The sequence below is a fragment of the Phyllostomus discolor genome, chromosome 10 (genome assembly GCF_004126475.2).
Source record: "Phyllostomus discolor isolate MPI-MPIP mPhyDis1 chromosome 10, mPhyDis1.pri.v3, whole genome shotgun sequence".
NCBI lineage: Eukaryota > Metazoa > Chordata > Mammalia > Chiroptera > Phyllostomidae > Phyllostomus > Phyllostomus discolor.
In genome coordinates, this window is record NC_040912.2 from 22,051,008 (window position 1) to 22,078,073 (window position 27,066).

Below are 27,066 nucleotides of genomic sequence, written 5' to 3' on the forward strand. Positions count from 1 at the left end.
TTAATATTATTATACAAAATGAACAGTGCTGCATTGGGAGTCATTCCCAAATTTTTAAATATAAGCTTGAATAAGACCCTTCCCCCCATTCATTTATAGGACAGTTCATTATTTGTCTAAATTTCACATTACACAAATATTTTCTCTTTTTTTAAATGCCACACTTGTCTATTAACACCTTTCCTTAGACCATCTAATCTTAAGCTAACTAGAATATTCATTTATTGATCAAACAGCTTTCTTAGTGACTCAGAACTGAAACTCTTTTCTTTGAACAATATTGAGTTAATAAGTAAAATGCAAGTTGACAAGGGATAGCCTGTCTTAGCAAAGACAATGGGGCTGATCCCTGACTGTTTTATCATCATACTACCTGTACCGGGCAACTTCCTCAATAGTGGTTTTAGCCACCACTATTTTTCTGATGTCTCCTAATTCTATAATCAAGGCCACCTCCTCTTTCCTGGATTTGAAACTGACACTCCCAGCAGTGTTCTATCCATTCCCCAGGCTCTTTTAAAGTCAGTCAATCAAAAAGAGAATTCACCTACTCCTTTCCTAATTGAAAGTTTTTCTTAATGTATTTTTACATTGGTAAGTAAAATTATTATTGAATAATATACATTTATTAGAATTTTGGGAAGTTATCTAGGATTCTTTCTTTTCACTCCTATTTAACTTACATATACCCAATTCATCAAATCCAACTGATTTTAACTTTTAAATATTTTTCAAGTTTCTCTTTTTCAAACAAATTGTCATTAACATAACTCAGTACTAAATATTTTACCCCAATTATTGTAATAAATCATAGTTAATGTTTACATTCCATTTTTGATATTTCAAATTATTTCTTTTTTTCTTTTTGGCTAGAGTGAATCTTTAATAACTCATTGGGAGAAGTTATTTTTCTCTCTCACTTGAAGTCCATAAGTGTCCCTTGTATTAAAGGACAAATTTAGAGTTTTTTTGAAGGGCATATAAAATCTGTCCTCTATCTAAAGTCATAACTTGTCTTTTCCCTCAATGTACTCACATCAATTGGAAATGACAGGCTTAGATCAGCATTCTCCATCTATCTGTTTCTTCTTTCTTTTAACACTGGCTGTTGAGTTCCATGAATCTTATTCAACCAAATGTCATTAGGGTCAATCACAGTGTGTAAATAAACTTTCACAACACAATAATACTAGTCTCAAAAAAGTAGTAATTATAAACATTTATTGAATTCTTACTAAATAAATACTAGACAGCCATTTGCATGTAACATGTCCTCTATACCCACTAGAATATTTACCATCTGGCCATTATTCTGGATGACATGTTTGCCTGTATTTGACTTATCCAGCATTTAGCACGCTTGATCACAAACTCCTTCTTGAAATATTCTTCTCATTTGCCATCCAGACACCACTGTATGTTCATATCCTCTCTCTCTCTCTAGTTTCTTCTTGATATGCTAAGCTACATTCTTATCTGCTTATCACTTTCACATTTGCTATTCATTCTTCCAAATGTCTGCATAGTTTCCTACTTTACTTACTTTAGGTCCCTACTCAAATACCACCTTATCAGAACAGTTTTTCATGCCTTCCAATGACATAGAAGAGATCATAAGCACCTTTTGCCACCTTTATTCTTTCATATGCCATCTCTGTTAGAATACATATCTCTTACCTACAATACTTAGCACTCTGTGATGTGTTGTATATTTCTATTTGTTTATTGTCTATATAGTCCTGCCACATGACCATTACTATAATTTAAGATCCATGAAGCTTAAAGATTCAGACTCTTTTGTTCACTACTCTGTCTTCTAAATTAAGAACAGCATCTGACACGTTGAGAATGACTGTGGCGGGTACTTTTACTGCCCAATGAGAGTCAATCTCTTCTTCTTTTGTCATATGTGGGATATGCTCTTTCCTAATACTTTGAAGTTAGGGGTGGACACCATATGCTTTGTCAGAGAACTGTGAGGGAAAATTCTGTATATTACTTTTAGGTGGCTGCATTTAATTGTTGACTTTTGCCTCTTCAGCCCCATTTTCCTCCTTGTGTGAAGGTCTTGGAAGCTCATGTCCATGTGGAGGTGCCAGAAGTTTGACGCGGCCGGGAATGCTGAGTGTACACATGGAGGACAGCTGTTCTGGAGAACTGCCCAAACCCAGAGTAGATTCTCAGGACAGGGAAGCAAACGTGTGGTGTGCAGCCACTGAGAGTTGGGGAGCTTATGACCACAGCATAACCCATCCTATCTTGACAGGTGTAATAAGCAAGAAATATGTATTGAATGAATGAATAAATGATCCTATTTTATAAAGGTGAAAGCAGAGTCACAATGAAGGTATGTTATTAGCACAGGGTTGTCAATGGCCTTCAAAGCCAGGCCACATATAATATTTAGGACATGCAACAATCATTTGAACTGAGAGAGGTAAACTATTTATTTTAAAGTTACTTGTAATATAAATCAGCCACAAACAGATCATAGGCCACTAATTGACTTAAACAATGGTGACAAAGACACACTATAGAAAAATATCTGGACTTCCCAAGTTTTTTCTTCATATTCTTAAGACATTTTAAAGGAAATGTCTGGGACTCTATTATCTCAGTGCCCTAAAGTGTAGTTCAGTATCAAGAGATTCAGTTCAGTACAAATGGTTCTGTCTTTACAGGTCAATGCAAGACTCATAAGACAGTATTTATCTGCTTCATTTACCTGTTTTATTTGTTAATGAAATGTGTTCTACATGATTGTTTCTTATAGAAGGATTTGATAATTCTTACCTGACATTAATTCTAGGAAAAGTTTATATGTATAAACAAAAATGTTTCCTTATGGGAGAAAGTAAAAATTAAATAAGATAATTACATCTCTAACTACCTTAACTTTCAGCTTTGAAACCAAATTCAGTACTTAATTACAGGGAAGAAAGCTCTTCACCCTCTAATAAGTTGTGTTGGGAAGATTGGAAAGCTGCGTTTAAAAGAATGAAACTAGACTGCTACTTGACATCATATACAAAAGTTAACCCAGAATGGACTGAAGACTGGGACACAAGACCTGAAATAATAAAATACATAGAAGAAAGTACAGATCTGTACCTGGTTTCAGAGGGGTGTTTGTGAACTTGACCACAAAGGAAAGGGAAGTAAAATAAAAATTAAATGGGACTATATTGATCTGAAAAGCTCTGCACATCAAAAGAAACCATCAACAAATCAAAAGGGACAATATCCAAAATATATAAAGAATACATGCGACTCAATAACAACAAAAAATCCAATTAAAAAAAGGGGCAGAGGACCAGAACAGATACATTCCCCAAGAAAACATACAGATATATAAAAAATATGCCCAACTTCACTAGCTATAGCAATCAGAAAAATGTAAATCAAAACCACAGTGAGACACTACCTCACACCTGAAGAGTGGCTATTGTCAACAAGTCAGGGAAAACCAAATGTTGGAGAAGTTGTGAGAAAAAGTAACCCTCATTAGGCTGGTGGGGATGTAAATTGGTACAGACACATACATGATAAAGAGTGTGGAGGTTCCTCAAATATTATGAATAGAGCCACCATGTGACCCAGCAATCCTTGTTCTGGGAATCTACTGTAAAAATTTGAAAACATTTATTTATAAAGATATATCCCCCAGTGTTATTATCTCAGCAGTATTATTAATGGTAGCCAAGACATGGAAACAACCATAAACAATGATGAAATATTGTCATTTGCAACAACATGAATGGACTTTGAAAGTATCATGCTACATGAAATAAGTCAGAAGAAAAAAGGTAAGAACCATGTTATTTAACTCATACATGGGATATATGTTAGAACAGAAAGACACAAACAAACAAAACAAATCAGTGAAGTCATGGACACAGACAACAGTATGGTGGTTACCAGAGGGAAAGGCAGTGGTGGGAGGCTGAAGAGGGTAAAAAGAGTCATGTGTATGGGGATGGAAGTAAACTAGGCTGGTAGGTGAGCATACAGTGCAATACAGATGATGTATTATAAATTTGAACACCTGAAACATATGTTATTAACCAATGTTACCCCAATAAATTTGATTTAAAGAAAGAAGGAAGCCTGTTGGTAGTATTTACTTCTTTATTTATTTTACATTCTAGTTGCCTCCCTCTCTCTTTCCCACTCCCTCCTTCTCTTAAATATTTCTAATTAACTTCCTTTAAACTACATTCCATGTTGTAAGTTCTTACAGGTCTATTTCAAAATTCATAGGATGTTTATTTGAAATAAATAAAAAATTCAAAATGAATAAATAGAAAAATGGTCAATTAAGGGTTTACAGGAACAAACATAAAGGATGCATGGACAAAAACTAGGAGGGGGTAGAAATGGGAGGGAGGTAGGGAGGGATGGGTGGGAGGCTGGAATGGGAGTAAAGGGAAAAAAAGATTTTATTAGTGAATTCTGGGAAAATTCAAATAATCAACATTGTAATTTTCTTGTAAAAATTAAAAATGCTCAATATGAAAATTTGGACAAGTGAATAGAAGAAAAAGAAAATAAATTGTCAATATCTTATAATGCAATGGTAAAAAAATCTATTATAATATGGTATATTTCAAGTTTTTCCTGCTATACACCATTTTAATGTTTTTATTTATAATACATTATATTTTCCTTCATTTAAACCACCATTGAAGACCACAAAAAAGGGAAAAAAAGTAATACTTAAATGCCACTAGGCTGTTCAATATCACTCTACTGTATGGCATTTTTAAGACTTTTAAACTATCTCTTTCTACTCTCATTTTAACAGAGCTTGATCCTTTGAAAAAGCATGAGGAAGATAATTTCATTTCAGGCTTTTACAATTTAATTGCTATTGATTTCTCATCATGTTGATTTTTAGGAACTTCAGAATTTATTAGCTTATTTGGCATTAAAACTTAGCATTGTAATATTTCTATTACCTGAGCTTTCTTAAATACTTGATCATTTTATTATTAATTGTAAAATATTCTGTCTAAATATATAATTTTATAACACTAATTCAACAATATAGTAAACATTCTAAGTCTTAGGCTTCTGTTCTATTTATTTATAAATGTAGAAAAACTTTATTTTTATACATGCAGACATTATTTGAAAGTATGACTCAAGGCTTACACATTAGGGGGTCAAAATTAAACCCATTTCATCTTTATTCCGCCTTTGTTTTAGCTAAATCTATTTTTATATTTATCCAATAATCACTACTAGTCCTGTGCTAAAATTTCTCAATCATCTCATTATTGAATGAATGCTTTGGTAGATTCCTCAAAAATACTCATGTATACAATATCCTTTGAAATTTACATGTTCATCAGTTGTGTGTGTGTGTGTTTGATCATTGAGTGAGAGTTTGTGCATAAAATCTTAAGATTACATTTAATTATCTTATAAATATTGCTTTACTCTCTTCTTGGTTTTAATGCTGTAGATATGTTTAATGTAGAATTAATTTTCTACTTTTATAAGAGCCACTGGAAAGTTTTTCTTTGAAATCCAATTTTACTGAGATATTTTTCAAGTTGACTAGATCAATTTTCTCATGTAAGTAGTATAGCCTTCTTATATTTAGATTTCCTTATTTAAAAACATGAATTTCCTTTTTCAGGAAAAAAATTAATCTTCTAGTTAATGAATAATTTTTCCTCTCTTTTCTCCTTTTACTTCCCTCTTTCTTTTGGTTTGATTTTCTTAACTTTACCTAATTTGATTTTCTACATGTCTTAACTATCTCTTACTCTAATTTATTCATTATATTCTATATTACACAATTTGTTTATATTTTAACTTCTTTTCAAAGATTTATAGTTTCACATTTTTTATTACTTGTATATCTCTTGCTTTCTATCATTTACATTTTTATTTATTATTATAAAAATATAATACAACATATACTTATGTTATGTTATAATATATTCTTATAGTTTATATTAATAATTATAATAACAACATACAATTATAATAATACTAAAATAATTCTTTTATCGGTCTTTATGTATGTAATTATTAGTCAATTTTAATTTATGTTGATAAATTAAAGAGAAGATAAATTAAGAGAAGATATATTACATGCTCAAGATATAACATCTCAAGGCAGTATGGTTTCAAAACTTGCAACAATCTCAAATATTAAACAATATATAAATCTCTCTCCCTGTCTCTCTCTCTGTTTTCACCTTCCTGGGACTTTCCCATGATCACATAAAGAAGCCTGCTAATAGCCTCTGGAAGATGAGAAATCATGTGGAGGAACTGAGACAACCAGAGGAACAGCCCCAGTGATGAACCAGGCCTGTGAATGCAGAGCAATACAGGATACTCCAGCTCAAGCTGACATTCCAACTGACCCAAATTGCATGACTAAGAGCCAGTAAGCCTTACGATACACAGAGCAGATAGCCCAGTTAGGTCCTATCCAAACTGCTAATCCACAGAATTATGAACATATAAATGATTATTTATTTAAGGCAATAATATTTTTTAAATCCCTGCCTACTGGAGGACATACTTATTGATTTTAGAGATAGGAGAAGGGAGGGGTACAGAGAGCAAGAGAAACATCAGTCTTGCACACACCTCAGCCTGGGGACTGAACCCACAACCTAGGCATGTACCCTGACTGGGAAATGAATCAGTGGCTTCTCAGTTTACAGAACATTGCTGCAAACAACGGAGCCTCATGTGCCAGGGCTAAGCCAATAAAGTTTAGTGTAGATTAATATACAGCAAAAGAAACTGCTACAATATACATTCATATTTGCCAGGAGAAAGATGAGATATACACATCAAATTTTACAGTGGTTAACTAAAGAAAAATTGTTTTATCCATGTATGAAAAAGCAAATTATTGGGGGGGGGAAGGCAGACAACTGTACTTGAACAATAATAAAATTAAAAAATTGAAAAAAGGTCATTATTAATGTGTTTTTAAGTAGTATGCCAGGAGAGAATGCTTATGGGACATTTTTGCTCCTTCCTCAATTCAAAAAGTGCTCAAATAGTGGGACGCTCCATTCATCACCTATGTACTTATTCTGCCCAAGGGAGGTGTCTGGAAGTTACCTGAAGAATACATGGGTTTGGACAAAGAGAATAAATGTTTTTTTCATTATCTGTATACAAAAATAACTTTAGAGACTATTATTAATTAATGGTTAACAAGATTTCTACTGAAGTTGTTTTTTTTTGTAGGCATTATAACACTATACCTGAGTGTAGGAGTCTAACAAAAATTAAAGCAAGTGTTATTGAGAGTCATCTAAAAGAGAATAAATGGGTTGGGTCAACAGAGAATTACCATTTCCCATCTTTGAAGTTAGCTGACTTGCAGAAGCAGCCCTTGTGCAATCCACATACCGGGGGCAGATTCTGCCCTTATGAATAACAGAGAGCAAGTGGGGAGACCTGCTGTGACCATGCTCCCAGGACTAGGGTTTGTCCAATATAGTAGTGCAGTACAGAAAAGGAACATTCCAATGAATGTCATTCCAAAGAAATGACAATTATGCCCTGGCCAGGTAGCTCAGTTGGTTAGAGTGTCATCCTGATAAGTCAAGGTTGCAGGTTCAATCTCCGGTCAGGGAACACACAAGAATGAACCAATGTAAGTGGAACAACAAATCATTGTTTTTTTCTCCCTAAAAATCAATCAAAAATTTTTTAAAATAGTGATTATTTGGTCTCTATTGCAATATTGCATTATTTTTAATTGGTTTAGAAATATGCATTATTTTGTTGTAGTTGACTATAGAATAACATAATATAAGGAAAATTGAAGAGTTTGCAAATATATTCCATGATAGGTTAATGCCCTTATTGTAAAAATTAGCAGTAATATGACAGACAAAATAGCATGATATTTTATAAAGTGGATTTTTCAAATACACCTAAGCAGGTCTTCATTCAATTGTTCTCTGAAATTTTCAGTGGTTGGGAAAAATATCTAAGAAGGTGATTCTTTTACTCACATTTTTTTATACATCTGAAAAATTTAATACTTAAAAGAAGGAGTAGATGAAGTAAGTGTTTATTCAATTCTATTGTATTTTTGGCTCCCCTGGAAACCACACAGATTAGCTACCCAGAGTGACTTAGGCGGAATTGATGTTTCATATTGGTCACATAACCTTTTGACTTTGGTTACTATATAAAGCTGAAGTCTTTCTTAAAATATTTTTGTGTCACCATGTTTCATTTATTTTAGAAAACAATGCTGTTTCAAGCCAAGCTAAGTGGAAATACTTGAGCTTGCAGAAGCATTCTATACCGTGACCTTTAAGTCGCCTGAAGAGTGCTCAAAGCACCTTTTACTGCTTAATCCAATTATGAAAGCCTGAATTTCACTTCTTTCCCAAGAGAAAAATACACAATAGCATCATTATGAAATAGCTAATCTCTCCATAAACTCAAATGTAATGTGGAACAAACTCTGTCCCCGGTATGTACCTGTATTCAATAAAAGGTGACATAGCAGTCAGCAACGTTTTCTCTGATTGCCACTGGGTGACTCAGTGTAACCAGAATAGCAGTGACTGAATTTAGAAAACCTTCTCACGCCTTTGAATAGGGTTACCCAGTTTAGAAAGTAATGCAATCATCTACTGTATTCAAGCCAGGTAGCTATTTAGCCTATCTTGAAATAAGAACATCTAAAAAAATTAATACTTTAATATGAAGTCAGAGTTAGGGAACACCGACTGTTTGACCCTGCAATGACCAGCTCCAAAGTATCAGACTTTAAGTGACAGAGTAACTTAAAATAGAACCAGAGAACAGCCATCTGGATACCAATGCGGCACAATGTAGAGAGAGAATCTTCCCAGGCAGCAGGAGGCACACCTGCAAGCTGAAAGATTGCTGTGCTGGTGTATTGCAACACCTTGCAAAGTCTAGCACAAACCCTTCATGCACTACCCATGCTCACAATGAAATTTGGGTTTAGGAAAGTAATAAGGCGAGCATATTGGTGGTATGTCGTTCACTTGGAGGCAAATATTCACTTAGGGTAATTAGCTTGAATAGTGAGATTTTAATCATTTCATTCTCAACATAAATATTTGGCTAATCGATATGAAAGGTATTTATTTTCTCTATACTTGGCTTTGCTTCCCAGCATTAGTACTGTGTGACAGATGGCTGATGTCATCTCTGCTTGCAAGAACTCTGTTGGCAATATTAGCATGGCATATTTCTGGGGACTTGTGATATGCTATGAGATGATGAAAAATAAAAAAGGTTCAAAAGGGAATTCCCCAAAGCAAATATATTTATATGATCCGATACTCTATCTTACTGATTCATCATAAAGATGAATATAACATATATATTCCTATATATTCCATTTAATTAATGTTTTATTTAAATGTATTCTGAAAAATATTAACTGTACTATTCAGCACACTATTGGAGCACTGGTGGTTCATATCGTAAGTCCATTAGTTGTGTATGTGTTCTTTGTCCTCTCCTTTGTTTTGATATGCAGGTAGGACATTATAAGTGGTGACTTCTTGTGCTCCCACAAAGACGACCAAGAGTCACACCAGTGAAAGAGGACTTGGTGCAGTGAGCTATGTCAAAAGTTGACCTTCTGAAGTTCTCAACTGATGAGTCTAAAATGACTTTTCCTACTTGGTCCCATGTTCTGGAATTTGTTGTTGCTGACAGAGTCTTATTATTCCTTCTCCTTTGCCTATGGCTTTTGTCAAAACCTTGGTTTGGAAAAAGAGGAAGAAGATGGGGTTAAATTAGGTTGCTAGTGGGAAGGCTAGGGAGCAGGTAATGACAGAGGAAGATTTTTCTCAATGGGAGAATGAGACTTTAAATTTTAAAGCATGTACTGTGTTCCAAGCAGTCTTCTGGACATTACAAATGGTAACTTCCCTCACTGCTCTGAACAAGTGAATGAGGTGAGAACTGACAGTGTTTCTGTGAGAAAACTGTGGTGCAGGGCCCTTTCATAACTTGCTCGAGGTCTCAGGTCCTGGTGGAGCTGGTTTTCAAACTAAGGCCATTTGGCTTCAGGATTTGTGATCTTGCTGCTACGCTGGACACAAGAAAGTAGGGACTCCTTCCTTGCACTGAAGAGCAGAGGAGGAATTGTCATCATCTGACTTCTGTCAACCAAGACTGACATATTTGGTTTAAAACCTTACAGGAGAGTAAGACATCCTAGAGGGAAGGAATTGTGTTTTATTATGTCTATTTTTTTCAGTACAGTACAATATGCTGTCTTAAATTAACTACATGATCCTATCAGTAAGGAAGAGATTTTACAGGTCTAAAGGAAAATTCAAAATATTTTTATAATATTCAAGAATGTATAGGAGAATGTGAGAAGCAGAAATAGCAAGACAATCGTTTCTTTTATAACGTGACAATTTCTTATAAGGATTGCTATTCCAGTGAATGCACATTTATCTTGCTTTACAATTGGAATCTGTTCATGCCATTAGCAGTATTTTTGATGGAACTATTAATTCAAATAAACCTGGAAAGTTTCCTAAATTTAAGATTAGATTGCTACTAGTAATTCCTTTCCTGAAGACCTTTATAATCAGAAGAGGATCAACACTTATTTCCCTTTCTTTGGGGAACTTCGGGATTATTCTATTGGTTGATTTACTTAATTTCCCCTAAAAATATCCTAAATAAAATATTCATATATTTATTAAAGGAGAAATAGGATAATTGTATAAGATTTGATCTTCCCAACCACTGAAAATTAATGACAATTGCTTAATAATATAAACATATGATCAAAATATTCACATAAAAACATATCATTCTCAGTTGTCATAGGAGCTTATTAAAATTTTAAGTCTCACATTAAAAGCCAATAAGAATGATATAGATTTATATTTTTGTACATTCTATAGTCAGAAATATTACAGGTGCTAACACTATATTGAAGCAAGGAATTCAACAGATGCAACATAAATGTGGTTAATACCTTGAGACAGTTGCATTTGTCTCTCAGATTTAGGGCTCTTTGTGTACCAGCAAAACACACATTTAAAAGACAATCATGACATTTATAGGACAAGTTTTTATTTTCTAGTTTTTTTTTTAATAGGGAGTGAACTTGTCACATGTGACGCTCTTAAGGAAAGTTTTATCTTGATCTATCATCTGATATATATCATCTCAGCAAACGATAATTAACCAGTGATACTTGTGAGTAGCTATGTTAGCTTGGACCATCATGCTAGTGAATTTGAAGCAGGTCGGACTCAGGATGGCCGCAGAAGCACGCCGCACTTGCCCTGCTCGCTTGCTGTGCGTTGCAGCCTCCACCACTGCAACTGAGAAACGGAGACTGACAGGGAAACGCTGCAACCAGTCTAATACTGCGGTGTGTTTCTGCTCTGAGTATGATTAAATAATCATAAGAACTTCTCTAAGGGCTAATCTGCTATATTTTCCAGATTTTCACCTTGGGGACATATTGTCCCTTGTCACTGAAACCTCGGGGACAGAAGGGTACGCCACAGGGTGGCACAGCAGGAAGCTGAGACACTGATGAAACAGTGTTCAGTTAATGAAGGCATGGCCCATGGCCTCCGCTGCTCTGCCATATGTTTGAAGAAATGCTAATGACTGCAATTCAAATACCTTTTTCTTCTTAACTATATGTAAATGTGTTTATAAATGCTCTCTTATAAATATACGATCACATTTTTAAAAGCCAAGTGCTAATGTTGCTTTCAACATCTATAATACACAATAATTAAAACTTAAGCAATTCTGCTTAATTATACCTTATGGGAAACTATACAGTAATTTATAGAAATTAAGCAGAAAAACAAAGATCAACAGAAATAAAGCAGCAGTTGAACAACTGAATAATAAATCACTTTGATCATTAATTTACAACAGCAAAATCATTGTAAGTAAAACACTTCGATTCTAATGCTTTAACAGCTGACTTGTGACAGAGAAGGTGTTAGAAATTTGGGTATTCCTCGTAAGAGCACAGCTTGAACTGATAGAGCCATTGTCTACACTATTGATTTTTATGCTGTCTCTCAGAAATCAAGTAATAATTTTTGGTCGAAAAATTTCATTTTTCTAGTTCTCATCTGAGATGACTCTCCTCCCCCTTTTCTGCCACTAGCCCTAGCTTTGCAGATGATCAGTAACTAGAAATTGGTCCCTGTATGACTGACTCATTCTTTAGTGACCCATTCTCCATAAGGGCTGTTTGTTGAGAATACCCAGTGGGTGCCCAGTTTGGGATATTTTGTACATTATACATTTTAAAAACTACTTGAACATCTCACTTGGTTAAATCTATGAAAGTTCAGCTAACTACATCCTAAGAAATAAAAATGGCACATCTCACATTCAAAAAATGTACCCTCTCAATACTCAAAATGCCTTATTTTTGAATTAAAATTAGTTTTAATTAATAAGATCAATACATGTATGTATGTATTAATAGAAAAATAAAAATTCAAAGTTTGAATAGCTCTTATTTTTAAATGTTTCAGGAGAAAGACTTACTGCCACTTGTTTAATGTCCAAAACAAGTTTTTGTTTAAATTCTTTTTACTGCATCTCTGCCTTCTCTTTTGTTAATAGATGTATTTTTATAATGTTTGTGTAATTAATTCTTTTATTTTCTTTAATAGCTGCTGAATTTTTACCTTTCTTAGAACTTCTCCACATGGAAGGTTATAAGATATTACTTGGTTTTACTGCAAGCCTTCATAAGTCTCATTTTGATATTTATAGGTTTAATATATTAGGAATTTTTCAAAACATATGATGAGAGGTAGTGATCTCATGTTATATTCTTTTAAACAAATAGACAATTTTTTAACATCATTTATCCCAAATCACTAGATTTACTTGCAAATATAATTACATATTAAATCCCCATGTACTTCTATCTGCTTCTGAACTCTCTATTCTGTTTCTTTCCTCTATTTGTTATTTCTTTGTTAATGTACTTAACTTTTAATTTCAGAAGCTTTATGATATATTTTAATACATAGCAGGACAAGTCTCATTCTTTATTCTGCCTCTCTTTGCTCCCAAGAGCTTCTTGACATTTCCACCACAGAAATTACAGAATTTTTGCATTCTGACCCAAACCTACCTTACCCTACAATACCATATTTGATTCACAATGAGAATAGATGCAGTGCTGTGAATCGGAAAAATATAGTAATCACCCTGAATTTAAGATCTGTCTAAAAGCTATATAGTTACAGATAAGAAGCCATCTCTCTGCATCTCCGAATGCTGTTTTCTCATATCCATTCACCCTGCTTTCAGCTAAGAGGTAACCACTATTTTGACCTTCCTATTTATCATTCCATTTATTTAGTGTATAATATACATAATGATACATAACCACTGGTGGTATATTTAAAATTGTATCATAATTTATTAGTCTTTTGGGGTTTATTATTTTCTATCAACATTATATATCCATAACTCTTTGTGACTGCATTTAGATAGAGTTTATTCACTGATGCCACTATATATCATTGCATTGTGGGAATGTAGCTCAGTTTATTTCTCCATTCTTTTTGGTGGGTATTTGGGATACTTTTAATGATTTTTTATTATGACCAGAAAAGCTATGAACATTATACACATATTTTCACAAACAAATGCAATTTCTCTAAGGTACAATATTCTCAAATCTACAAGTGGATTTGCCAAATCATCATGCAGATAACTAGCTAACTTTAAGAAATAATGCTACATTGTTTTCTAAAGTGTTTGTACCAACCATCCATGTAATTCTCTTCTGTGTGTTAGATGTGTTTGTGTAAATTTTGGCTTCGTTCCCTGTAATACTTTAATTGGAATATATATTACATTATTTCCACTTTATTCTACAAAGTCTACTTTTCAGAAATTTTGTTCCAGCCCACTTAAAAAAATCTTTAACCACTACAGTGACTATATCAAAATGAACTTGAACAGATTATTTTATAGCTGTAAACTGTTTTTTTTTTTTAATTTGGAGAAATGGGAAAATAATATGACTTAATTTATTTAAATATTACCAATATAAAATGAAAGGGAGGGTTCAATAAAGTTCTTAGAACAAAGTCTGATATATAGAAAATGCTCAGGAAAGGCCTCGTGTTTATTGTCATTGCTGTTACCTGCTGAATAAAATCTCTGGGCCCGTTTTCTTCAATAATTAGACAGAAGTCGATCATTAGTGTAAGTTTAGTTGATTATGTGAACAATTTGGAAAGCAAAAGATTAACATACATGATTTTTATATTAATTTAGACAACTATACAACCTATCCTCTACTAACGAATATTTAAAAATCAATTACCTCTATATTTTAGCTAGACATGCTAAACCACAAGATATGACTGTGATATTTTTTTCTGAATGCTTCAGAATTATATTGATAGATTTGGTTAAGTTTACCAATCCCTCTAAAAGTCTATTTTCTTACTACACCAAAAAAGGTACCTGGTCAGGAAGACAAGGACATCATTTAAAAATTTTAATAATAAGAATGGAATTGGGAGATAACTACCTAATGCATGGTAAAAACCAAAAGACAAAACTTAAACAACTTCCTCAGCGCAGGCTAAAGAATGAGTGATGATGAGCAGCCATTGGACTGATTGGTAGATCTAGGAAGTAAAGGTCAGTGGTGCTTCTCCAAATGGGTTTGACCACAAATATACCAACATGTATTTGAAAACAAGTTGATGCATTTCTATCCCTCCCTAGGAATATCACATACGGATATTTCCTCCATATCAGCTCTGCTTTGCTGTAGGCATGTAGTGAGGGATTCTAATTCCATAGGGTCGCCCAGCCCTTTCTTCAGCAAAGGCCTTTTAGTAAAGAAATGTCACATGGTCAAGATGAAAGCTGACAAAGGGCAAATTCTTCTCCTTTCTTCATTGAAGATGATTATAGGGTGGAATGCATTCAAAGACATAATGAATTTGAATGCAAATTCATTTCCCAGACAAGAATCACAGGAAAGAAATACAAACACGATCAGTGATAGAACTGGACATTGTTTACTGGTAAATCATTTGCATAATGTTTGCATATGAATATATTACTCACGAGCATGTACTTTTGTTATATTATTTTCCTTAATGAATTTGATTTGGTTTTTTAACAAAAAGGAGTAATGTCTCTGTTTCTACTCCTGTCTGGTGCTGTTCCGGGTTGTAATAGACTTAGTCCATCTGTGCTTCTTCTTATGGCCACTTAGAGATGGAAAAATGATACATTTGTCCTGGGATTTGTGTAAGTGGCTCAGTGATGGAAAGCATATGGAAATGCTTCCAAATAATGTGTAATAGTAGGTTTGGGGAGTGAAGGCTGTCGAGGAGTTTGATAACTTACTTGGGAAAAATTGATGATTGGGAAAGTGGAAGGTTTAAGAGGAGAAAAATGAAAAATTTTACATATGTGACCCAGAAACTTAACACCTTGTCCTTGGACCTTAAGGAAGATCTGTGATTTTCTTTCTGAGAAAAGCTGTCTTCTTTTTGGTTCATTTTCTGCCAGGTGAACCACACAAGCAATCTTTTCACCATAAAATCAAACATGTGAATAGTTCAGCAGAGAGATATTGGGAACAGGGTGCATTCTGTGCCCTATGGGGTAGACTTCTATAAGACCTTCCAATTCCAGTAAAAATGAGTCAAACTTAGAGCTGGGAAGAATGCTACCACTTCCCACCTTAATCCCTCTCCTCCCCAGTGACCTGGTTCTTTTAACTTTTGGCCAGCTTTCCAGATATGAATCCTTACTCCAGCGGTTAGGGAAATCTCAGCCTCTCCACCATATCGTAATCGAAAGCCCTCCACGGTTTTGGGAGTAGGGAAAATCTGAAGCCTAGCATGGAAGCAGTTGCGGGTTGTTTATCTGCACAAACATGGACAACAGTGTGGTAATTTACTGTGAGGTCGGGTGGGATGGGTGGGGGAGGGCAAAAGGAGAAAATTGGAACAATATAATAGAATAACAATAAAAAAATAAACAAAAAAATCTGCCAAAAACACAAAGCAGAATTCTTTTGCTCAAAGGTAAACTCTGCCAAATGTCTTTCCAAAGCCTAAATAGGAAATGATAAACTACCCTAATGTTAACTATTTGAGTGCCTGAGAATGAAGGCTTGAAATCCGTATTCATATCGCTAAGGGAGTGGGGAAGAGAGACTCCTCAGTTTTACTCAACTGCATAAAATTGGAGCTTCCCTTTAAATAAAAAATTGACTTGAGTCTTTCATTCTAATTAATTGCCAACTCAATTTTTTGATGAAATGAGAAATGCAAATGAAACAGGAATATTTCTTTATAAGTGTTTGGTCTGTTTTTATAACTAAACTAAGTCTATTCATTTTTCTTGTTTTTTAATGATATTTATTTATATTTGAAAACTACTAATATTTTAATGGAGTTTTCTATTAAATGTATAATTCAATAAAATAATATAAAACAGGTAAATACTTTTCATGAGTATCATTTTAAAGCTACATTTAAAAAATAGGAGATTAAAGAACTATTCTGTAAAATGTGCAGTCTGAGAAGAGAATAAATTCCCAAGAGTATTAACTTTGTATCTGGTTTTAAAAATGCTGGTTTTGAGTGGCAAAAGGAGGTTTTCAGTTGTGAGTATGCAAAAACAGTTTATTCTTGTATTATTATTTATTAATTACTGTATTTTTTCCATACCAATAAATGTAAACCTACTTTTGCTAACTCCATGTATGTGAATAGTAATAACAAAACAGAAATTAGCAATATGCATTTTTAAACAAATATATAGGTTAAACACATGAATTGTTTTATCAAAAAATTAGTTTTATAGCCCTGGCTGGCATAGCTCAGTGGATTGAGTGAGGGCTGGGAACCAAAGTGTCCCAGGTTCGATTCCCAGCCAGGGTACATTCCTGGGTTGCAGGCCATAACCCCCAGCAACCACACATTGATGTTTCTCTCCCTCTCTCTCTCTCTCTCCTTCCCTTCCCTCCCTAAAAAAAAAAAAAAAAAAAAAAAAAAAAATTAGTTTTATAAGAATATCAATACAATGAATATATATGGATGTGTAGAATATTTTCATTTCTCTAAAATCATAAATGAGGTAACAATATAGCAATGTACTCTAAACTAGGTAAGCCAAATATTTTAATAGGTTATATATCAAACTTAAAAACTTCAAGTGTTACAGAAGAGGGCAACTATTAAGACTGATTCAGTTTCTTCTTTCATTTGTTACTGTTTCTATTTTTATAGCATTTCAGATATATTTCAACATACTTATATCTTAACACAGAGTGGCAATACATAGGCCTGATACGTCAAACCATAGAGCATGTTTGGAGAAAGGTAATGGTCAATTAGCCTAACTGATCAATAAAAATGGTTGATTACCAATTAAGTTTTAAGGCAATACTATCAGGTTTTATATTAGACACATTGAATGTCCATATATAATAAAACATTCAGTTAGGGGATTCTTCTACTACTCTTCTTAGAATGACAGTAATGAGATACACGCAAACTATTCCTGAGCTGGAAACAAGAGAGTTAAGACACAGAGACATTCACACTGATAGTAAATGGCATAAACCAGATTAAATCCAAGTCTCTGCCAGCTAGTATGGGTGTAACTTGTAGTGTTTCTTACTCACTGGAGACAACTTTTCATTTCATACAATGGGGACAAATGTTTCTAAATTTAGTCCAGTTAATGACTAATATCATTAAAGCTATAGGAAAACCTAGAAAGTGAATCAGTTACTCAGTGTAACAAATATTATTAAAGTTAAACTTAACTCAGATTATCATTTTCCATTGCTGTGCTTTACTTCCCTCACTCATTAATTTGGAAATATCAATGATAAAAGACCTAAATATAAGTTGTAATACCATAAAAGTTCTAGCAAAAAACATAGTAACATTTCATATATGCCATGTAATATTTTTGTCAATACATCCCCTAGGGCAAGGGAAATAAAGGAAAAAAATAAATGGGCCTATATCAAATTAAAAAGTTTCTGCATGACTAAAGAAACCATCATCAAAATGAAAAGGGAACTGACTGTATGGGAGAACATATTTGCCAACGACACATCTGGCAAGGGTTGGATCTCCAAAAGACTTAAAGAACTGATATGACTCAACCTCAGGAAGACAATCCAATTTTAAAAAATGGACAAAGGATCTGAACAGACACTTCTCTAAGGAGGACGTACAGAGGGCCCATAGACATAAAAAGATGCTCAGCATCACTAGCCATCAGAGAGATGCAAATTGAAACCAAGATGGCATATCAGCCAACACCTGTCAGAATGGCCATTGCAAAGTATATCAACAAACAATAAGTACTAGAGAGAATGTGGAGAAAAGGGAACCCTAGTGCTCTGTTGGTGCAGCCACTATGGAAAACAGTATAGAATTTCCTCAAAAAATTAGAAATGGAACTGCCTTTTGACCCAGCTATTCCATTGCTGGGAATATACTCTGACAACACCGAAACATCAATTCAAAAGAACTTATGAACCCCTATGTTCAAAGCAGTGCTATTTCCAATAGCCAAGTGCTAGAAACAGCCTAAATGCCCTTCAGTAGATGAGTAGATTAAAAAACTGTGATACATTAACACAATAGAATATTATGCAGCAGAAAGAAAGAAGGAATTCCTACCTTTTGTGACAGCATGTATGAAACTGAGGAATATTATGCTAAGTGAAATAAGCTGTCAGCAAAAGACAAATACCATAAGATCACACTTATAAGAGGAATCTAATGACCAAAATAAACTAACAAGCAAAACAAAACCAAAGACATGGAAACATGAAACAGACTGACAGCTGCCAGAAAGGAGGGGAAGGGGTACTGGACAGAAAAGAAGGAACTAGTCCAAAAACATGTATGAATGACCCATAGACACGGACAACGGTGTGGGGATTGACTGTGGGAGTGGGGAGGGGTGGGCTGGGTGGAGGGGGCAAAGGGAGGAACACTGGGAAAACTGTATTAAAATAACAATTTTAAAAAAGATAGTAAGTTGTATAAAAGGTCACAAACCTCCTCTGTGACCAAGAATATAATTTTAGTTTTATAAACCGTAATCAAATAAATAAGAATAAAAACCATAGCTGACTTTAGTCTTTTTAGCATTATAATTTTGTAGTTGAAAAATAAAAATGCCAAACTTCTAATACTTTATTCTTGGTTGATAGACAGTATTGCTGTTTCCCATATTTGATGCATTATGAGAGGTTTTATTTACCAGGAGGTTATTTTCTTCTTTCTGATTTGATTGTAAAATATGGCCATTAGTTGGGAAGCACCCTACAGCATTCTCTGTATATATACTGTTATTTTAAATCACTTATACAGTAGAGATGGACCTTGTATGATAAAAATATAACAATGGTTTTTTCTATAATTGACACTAATTTTCATCATCATAATTTGCAAGTGGCTAAAATTGACTTTCAGTAAACCTAGAGGTCCTCTACTTCTCTTCCAGTGGTTACTGTGAGGTAGGTGAAAAGTAACTTAATGTCATGCTACTGAGGGGTGGGGTGGGGAGTGTCTGGCCTATGTCTGTCATCCCTGACTGCTGGCCCTGATCAAAATCTCTGTTCCAGTCTGGGCTCTACTCAGGAGTGCAGATTCCATCAACCTTTGTACATTTTTAGATCTAAGCCCCCCTCAGTTTGTGCCTACTTCTTATCTGAGTCAAATAGATAGTTTTGTGTGTGGTGCTGCATTGACAGGGGCTTAGTTCTGCAGCACATGGGCCACACGGTATTCAAGTCATAGGCATGGCTCCACAGCTCACATGCCCTGTTTAGGACATGGGCAACCTCTGTAAGGCTGTCTCAGGCCCACCTGTCTGTTTGTACCAGGTCACCTCTGCTACTCTGGCGTCCTGGCCATTTTCTGGGCTTTCCATAGAAAATTACAGCCCAAATCATTTTGCCATTAAGATCTATTCCTACTTTGTTTTTTGTTTGTTTGTTTGTCTCATGTGCCTATCATAGCATAGATAGGATCCAAGCTCATATTTGTTCAAAAAATTATTTTTTCCTATATTAAAAAATATGTTTTTCTCCAGCCATTCTGATTAGGTTTTATCTAGACTGGTGTCTAAGTCATCCCATATTGCCATTATTTTGAACAGTATCTGGGGATCTAGGCTATTGACAATCAAAAGCACCTGTGGCCTTCTAAGCTCTAACAGTCTTTCAGTGACAGTGTGTATATTTCTTGGTTCAGCTTCTTAAGTAGAAAATCATTAAGCAGTAATAAAGGGCAAAAGGTTTAATGTTTTGACATTCTGCCCTTCCTCATCCATATTCACTACCTAGTCCACAATGAGGGAAAGGAAGTTTAGGCAAGGTGGACATGCCATTTTAATGACCATTTAAGCAATTCCATACAAAATTAAATTCCATACAAAATTAAACTGGTTTTCTGAATTTGTGGGCTGTTATACATTATTCAACACACCTTATGACTACTACTTACAGTTCAGGTGTCCTAAATGCTAGGATTTGGCAATAGCTTGTTAAAAGGCTATGTAAGATATTTTTTTTTTGGGGGGGGGGGACGCATTTATTAAGAAAATGTATGTCTTAGAATAATCACCTTAAAAAGGAACATATTCACATGGACCCCTGTGTTCATTGAAGCATTATTTACAACAGTCAAACTATGGAAGCAATCCAGGTGTCCACTGATAGGCAAAAGTGGATAAAAAAGAAGTGGCACATATACATAATGGGATATTACTTGGCCATAAAAAAGAATGAACTCTTAACCATTTGCTAAGCATGGATAAACCCAGAGGGTGTTATGCTAACTAAGTGAAAGAAGTCAGTCAGTGAAAGACAAATACCATGCGATTTCACTTATATGTGGAATCTAAAGAACAAAATAAACAAAACAAAAACAAAATTTGAAGACTTGTCAAGACACAGAGAGCAAATTAGTGGTGACAGAGGGGAGAGTATGCTGGGGCACTGGGTGAAAGATGTGAAGGGATTAAGATGCAAAACTTGGAAGTTACAAAACAGTCATGGAGATGTAAGTAAAGTGTAGGAAATACAGTCAATAATATTGTGATAACTATGTTCCGGATGGGGTACTGGAAATGTTGAGGGAACCCTATGTAAAGTATATGATTGCCTAACCACTAAACTGTACACCTAAAACCAGTACAAGATAAAATTGAAAAAAGAAACATATTTATAGGAAACAACCCATTTCATTAATGTGAATTTACTGGCAATAATTTTTAACAATTAATAATGAGTGATTTATTATTTAATAATTAGCTATAATGTGTTGACTAATCTAATTTGTGCTTATCATCTCATTAATCTAAAAATGAGTATAAGTAGAGTGACCCACCTTTTTGGATTGATTGGGAATGTCCTGGTTTTTGCCTGCTGTACTGTGAAATTATTTATTGTCTCCTTTTCTACTGAAAAAAAAACCACACTTGTTTTGAAGTAGAAACTATTTAGTGCCCTACTTATAAGGGATTATATCTGCCTTACTTTTTCCTGTGTATATCATGACTAGTTTAAGTTTAAAAGTTTCTCTTAGAGGAAATATATTATTTGTTACAAATAATGATTCAGGAGTACTTAACATTCTCTAATCCTCCATAATACTAGGAAACAGTCTTTCTACTCTGTAAAAATAGGTCCAATCATTGAGGGCAATGAAGACATTTTGATGAAAAGGACTTTGACATTAGTCATTATGGGTGAGAGTAACCTCTACATTCACCAAGCTTAAATACAGTGTTTTCAAAATCACTGTTTTACTTGCATGTTCCTTAGAGGTTAACAAAATAGAAACCAACTGTTTAGCCCATTTACCAAAATAATAGTTCTTGGTAACTTTAAATTAGAAAAACAATTTTTAATCTGACTTTTCAAAATTCATCACCAACTTCATTCATATAAATTAAACCTCATATAATTTCTATTAGATATCCTACATGAGGAATAAGATTTTAGTTCCAACCATCCTTTTCCTTTTTTGTAGTTTGTGCCATATAAAGGGTGCTCAAGAATTTGACATATTTGTTGAATTGATCTTGTGTTTAAACTGGGAATTTTACTTAGGCCCAGTTGTGGAACTTTGATATTTATACGCATCTTTGAACATTCATTTAGGATTGTTATTACATTATTGCCCTAAGAATTATGATGGTCAGAAATTTTCTTCTGATAGTTCCTTCTCTGCATTGTTTAAACAATACTTGTATAGCTTTAAACAAGTATTTGCATATATATTCATAATATATGGATAGCAACTATTCATTTAGGAATAGGGAGCAACCATTCCCTCATATGGCCGTAGTCATCCAGAACTAGTTTTAGGAAGTACCAGAACATACTGGACAATCATTATAAAAAGGAGAAGCAAACATTAAATAAAAACTAAAATTTTTATTAAAGCTATAAATATCACATTTAGAAAAATAAATCCTAGTATACAGATGAAATATACTAAAACTTATTCAACAAGTTCTTACATTTAGTTACGTAATACTTCCATTGGTCTCTAAATTTGGACAATTTAATATTATTCTTTATTTTATAGTTATGTCCAAGTTGAATTTGATAGCAACTGTGTTAATGAAAACTTTTAGTCATTCTTTTAAAGCCCTTATAATTATCAAGATAAAGATTACTTTTGTATTATATACAACTGAATTCTGGGATTTTAGCAGAGAACTGATTACAACACCTCAACAGAACTAAAGAGACTCTTATTCACACAAAAAAATTAGGTCATGCAAGATTCTTCTTTCTGTAAAAGTGGTGGCCTGCTAGTTAAAAAAATAATACACATCAAGCTGCTCAATTTTAAAAGAATTTTTATTACTGTCTAAAATTCTAAATGTAGAGTATACAAACTGTCTTTTGATAAACAGCATAAAGTATCTGTTTTTTGAGTAGCTACTGTTTACTCCAAGCCTGGTTCACATGTTTGGTGTCATTAGACACCAATGTCATTAGACATTGATGTCACACACTAAAGCAATTTTTACTGGCATGTGGGATTTCTGCAATTATGACATTTGAAAATATAATTCAGGAACAGAGAATAGTAATGTATCATAAGAGTTCTTTAAATTTTTTCCAAGAAAGGACATTTTATAAAACAAATAAAACAAACAAAAAAACAAAATTGTGGTATGCTATCACCAAAATACAAGAGAAAAGACATTTTAATGTGAATTATTTAGGTAACAGTCTCAGAGTAAAATGTTATCTTACATTAAACAAACTACATCTATGAGAAAGTGCTAATTGTCTATATTTTTCCAAAGGATGTAGACAATTGAATATATCACAAAGACAGAATTCTTTCACCAGTTTTGGAAAACCATTAGACCAAGAGATATGATAGTCATTGATCAAAATTCTCAGATAGTTTTCTTTCTAATCAACCTCATCAGGGAACAATGCATATGAATGTATTACTCTGGCCAGCTATATAATCATATTATCTAAACTTACCCTTAATTATTTGTCTTCTATTGATGAATAGAGGATCTTGTATATTATATAAAATTACTATCAAGTATATTTTCTTCTATGGTGGTCAACATTCTTTAAATTTTATCATATCATATTTTTCTCAGGGTTAGGAAATAATGAAATAGAATATATTTTTCTCATATGGCAAAAATCAGTTTGAGTCTTTAATTTTACAAAGCTTAAAATTAATTTCTTTGCAAGTTGACAATTTTCCTAGGTCTGGTTTTGGGACGCTTTTATTTTCTTTTCTTAAGGTACTTAGTAATATCTTTTCTCTTTTTAGGAGTTTGATATGTGTTTAATAATAAGGTTGTCTGAAATCATTTTTGGAAGGATAAGGAAGGTCAATAAATATGTAGCATGATTTTGATTAGAAGTTAAGTGCCCTGTATACTGAGCAATTTGTCCTCTGAGTGAGAGTTTTGCAATTAGACTTCTGATGTAACTTGAGCCCTTAGGTTAGTGTTGTCTACTCGCATGTTTGTTGTGGATAAATCTCACACTATTAAGTGTGTTAAGCCATTAAGTGTAAATTTTATTCACCTTCTAATAGTAAAAGATGCCTTGATGAATTCTTGATTACTTAGAAATGAGAAACCAAAGTAGGAAGCATTGTACTGAGCCTTTAATTCATACTTTTTTTTTTTTTTTTTTTGGTCAAACCCTGTCTTTCTTTAAAGGATCTCCCCTGGGATTAGGAAAAAGTCACAGACTTTTCTAGACAGATGAGACTCAAGAAGATTTGCACAAATATTTCCCCTAGTCCTTATATGTCTCTAATATCTATCTATGTAATGTGCCATGAAGATCTAATCCACCTTTGCTTTTGTGTTGGTTTATTGGTTTTGTATTACTGTTGCTGTTGCTATGGGCACATTCTGGGCTCATGAGATTCTGAAGTCCCCAACTAATAACATAAGATCTTGGTAAGAAGAATGACAGGTGAATAGTCAACTATCTTCTTTGCCCTTTCAAGTGTTGTTTCAATTCTTATGACAACACCATCTCTGTCTTGCTCTCAAGAGGTAGCGATGGAGTGGAACCTGAAGCATGTTGTCTCTGGAAATCCTACTTCATTCTAATTTAAACAGACTCTTTTGTGAACTGGAAGCATCATTCGATTTCAAGGTTTCTGTTCTATGCAGAAGCCTAACATTTGCAGAGTTCTACAAGGAAATGAATTTAAGTTCTTGTATATTTCTTAGTCTTATCCTGGAGCAAAAGGTACTGTAGTGGAGTCACATATGGATTAGTGGCAGTGAGTGGCATGCTTTATATTCAACAACTCACTTCTTTGCTACCTTAGAGTCCAATTGTCTTAGGAAAAGAAAATATTCATTACAATATTTTTTTCTTTCATTTTTATCTTTTGCTATTCTTCACTTTATCTGATTTAAAGGCATTTTCCTGCCACAATTCCTAAGAGTCATTGCTAAAACATAGTTCATTTTATTATAGAAACAGAGTAAGCTAATTATTTCCTGAGAACTTGCTATAATTTTAAGGGTTATGCACAAGATGTTAACTAATCACACAGCTCCCAGATATTTGTAACATGCAGTGTGACTCTGAGGTCTCATTTAAATGAGTGCTAGGCATGACTCGTGATGTGTTGCTTCTGGTGCTGCATGGTAGAAAAAATGGTGCATTATGCAAGGTTAAATTCACAATATTTGACATGTCTTGTTTCAGATATAACAGAAGTGTACCATATTTCATCCCTGTCTAACAATCCACAGCATTTTCTGTGAAACAATATCTTTAGTTTAAAAATATTTGTGAAATAGAAAACTAGAAAGGAATTACCAATTGCAAATATGATGCAAATTAATGCAAACTAGCATGAGTTAATATACATGTGTTAAGATAAAAATCCTTTGAAAATCATATTTTAAAATGATCCCAGGAATGCGAATGGGGAAACTTGTGGTCTATTTTTTAACTTGTGTTGAAGTCAATGTCATTGCTGCTAGTAATATGAAATGTGTTAGAATTGTTCAGTATTGTCAGAATAAAATGAAAAATGTTCAAATCTGGCACATTTGATTTGCAAATCTTTTAACTGAGTATCATTATTTTAAGGTTTACTTTTTAATTCACAAATTTCTCTAAGAAGATCTCTGCATTCCCTATGTTTATTTAGTCACTATGTATTCATTCTTTAATGCTTCCCAGTCTCAAATAGACTAACCAACTATTGAATATACTCTTCTCAAAGTCATATACTCTTCTAATTCTCAAATACAAGAACCAATGAATCTATTGCCATTATCCTCCCAATTCTATCTGAAGCTTGACATGGGTCCTTTTTTATTTTCACTGAAAGCTTCTCTTCTCAAAATATAATATCTCATTTCTTTACTTACATCTAAGACTATTTTTCATATACTCTATATTTTTTACAACTTATATTAAATGTTCTCAAATGTTTTTTCTTACAACTTTCCATTCTTCCTCCTCATCAGTATTTTCTCTTGCTAATTTTATGATCTCCTCCAATTTCCCTGATGTTTTATAACTTAAGTAGCATTTTTCTACTTATTAGTTTGCATTGCATTTATTTTGCACATTTATTTACTCTCTTCAGATTTCACATACACAACAAATAGTGGACCTATTATCAATAGGAAAAGTCATATGTGTATAGAGATTTTTAATTTTTTTGAAATGTTTTTGTGTTGGGAACTGCCCTGCCTGGTATCAGAAGCTGTAACCCCCACCAAGTCTAAGGCTGAGGGAGTGGCCTTGAACCATAAGCCAGCGAGGAGACAAAAGCTTATCTGCCTGAAAGGACCGCAGCTTCTACTGCTTCATTCATAACTGAACCCCAAAGCTTGGTCGGTTAGCCAAAGATGGGTAAGATTCCCCAAAGGGGGAATGATCTAAGACAGGCACAATCACATGGGAGGCCCCCAAGGAAGGACTTTGGGGGCAACAGCAAAAGGGGGTGATGGACCCTCGCTCCTCGGCTTTAACATAGCCTGAGTCCTCATCATCTGGGAGAAAATCTCCTTATCTTTTGGTTGTCTTAGTTCCCTTGCTCCACCTAAGCCTGAAACAATGACAGGGTGGTGCAGCTCTGTGCTGAAAAGGGAGGGTTTCTCCGGGTGATCAGGCCTAAGAAAGAATATGTAAAATCCTGTGAAACCTTCTCTGTTTTAGAATGCTCTCAGTTGAATGAGAAGGGTCCAAGGAGGAACTTAGTTTGTTCCTCAAAGTCTTACAGCTCTTTGACCCTGACCCAAAATAGGCCCTCAGAATTCCTTGCTACCTATTGTTTTGATCCTTACTTCCTAGCAATGAGTAATGAGCTTTTACCTGGATTCTTATGCAAATGAAACCAACGTGGGCTCTCCCCACCAGGGAGGGTGGCCAAGCAGCGCCCTCCAGGAGAGAGGGTGGCCAAGGCGCTCCCCCACGTGAGGAGTGGCCCTGCTGTTCCTATTCCCCCACAGGACCTGGTTGTCTCTGTGTATGTTTTTCTCGCATTTCCACGAGCCATC